General features: G+C 51.8%; 1 long non-coding RNA gene across 1 annotated transcript; it reads right to left on the bottom strand.

Moving 5' to 3' along the window:
- LOC132009357 (uncharacterized) lies at nucleotides 1–1193 on the bottom strand. The gene is made up of 3 exons (XR_009401877.1): nucleotides 970–1193; nucleotides 290–408; nucleotides 1–71 (listed from the first exon to the last, which is right to left on the bottom strand). It is a non-coding gene; the product is annotated as an uncharacterized LOC132009357 (long non-coding RNA).
- Nucleotides 1194–1199: the final 6 nt, after the last annotated feature.

Here is a 1199-nt window from a genome sequence, read left to right as displayed (position 1 = left end):
AGGTGCTACGCCCACCGGGACAAGGTTGTGGGGTCTTGAGACGCCAGACAAGCAGCAAGCCTCACAGAAGCCTGGAACACGGGAGGTGCTTTTGCTCAGACTCAGCTCAAGTGTCTCAGTGCCCCGCCCGTCAGCTATCCTAACCACCTGCCCGCTCCTGGGTGCCGGGCCCACACGCTGAATGGACAGTTTCCCTGCTCCCCCGGCCTTCGGAAGGCATCGCCCGCCGGATAGGTCTTTGGGCCCCGCCCACACAACCCTGGGCACACAGTCTCTCTCCCATTCCCACCTGGCAGGACCTCGGTCACACCACCGTCCTCCTCCTCTGCTGCTGCTGTGTTCTGAGGGTGGCCTCTCTGAGCTCCTCACAAGCTCTAGATGGCTGTGGTCGGCACCAAACCGAGCTGCCTGGAATGGAATTGCTTCAGCACCCTTTTCAAAACTCAGATGGGCATATTTGTGGGGACTGTTTCTGGAGTCTTTGTTCTGTGGGACTGTCCTCCTGCCAATACCAACACGGGCTTCCTTGTTACAACTACTACTAAGTTCTGAAACTCTAAAGACTGTGTTCCCAAATTACTCTTCTCTTCAAAACCGGTTTTGAAACTACTCTGATTCCTTTCTCCTTCCACATAGATTTTAGAATATTTTTGTCTATCTCTACGAAAACAAACGAAGCTGACAGGATTTTGATAGAAATGGCGTTACGTCTCTCTCTATCAGTCTGGGGAGAATTGACATCGTGACGATGCCTAGTCTTCCAGATCACGACCGTGGTGTATCTCTTCCATTTATTTCTATCTTGGACTTCCTGTACCAGTGCTAAATAGCTTTCAGCATGGGATGCCTGGACAGGCACTGTTAGATTGATCCCGAAGTAGTTTCTTTGTACGAAGTAGTTTCTTTGCGAAGGTGTGTTGGATTGTGGAGCCTCCATATTCGTTGCCGGCACAGAGGAATACAGCTTACCTTTCTGTGTTTAGCCCGTATACTGTTTCTCTGTGAAGTTCCGTTGTTAGTTCTAGAAGCGTTTTGTCGTACCCTCTTGGGGCATAAGTCCTGCAATGAAGATTCCGTGTCAGGGGCTGTGTTGACACGCGGAAGACCAAGGAGGGACCCGAATGGCATCCTGCACGTTCTCCTCTCCCTCTTCCCTCACAGGGGAGGTCTCTTCCCCAAACACCCTTCTCATCCCAGGG

This window comes from Mustela nigripes, unplaced genomic scaffold (genome assembly GCF_022355385.1).
Source record: "Mustela nigripes isolate SB6536 unplaced genomic scaffold, MUSNIG.SB6536 HiC_scaffold_16316, whole genome shotgun sequence".
Classification (NCBI taxonomy): domain Eukaryota; kingdom Metazoa; phylum Chordata; class Mammalia; order Carnivora; family Mustelidae; genus Mustela; species Mustela nigripes.
This window is presented reverse-complemented; position numbering and strand designations above follow the sequence as displayed.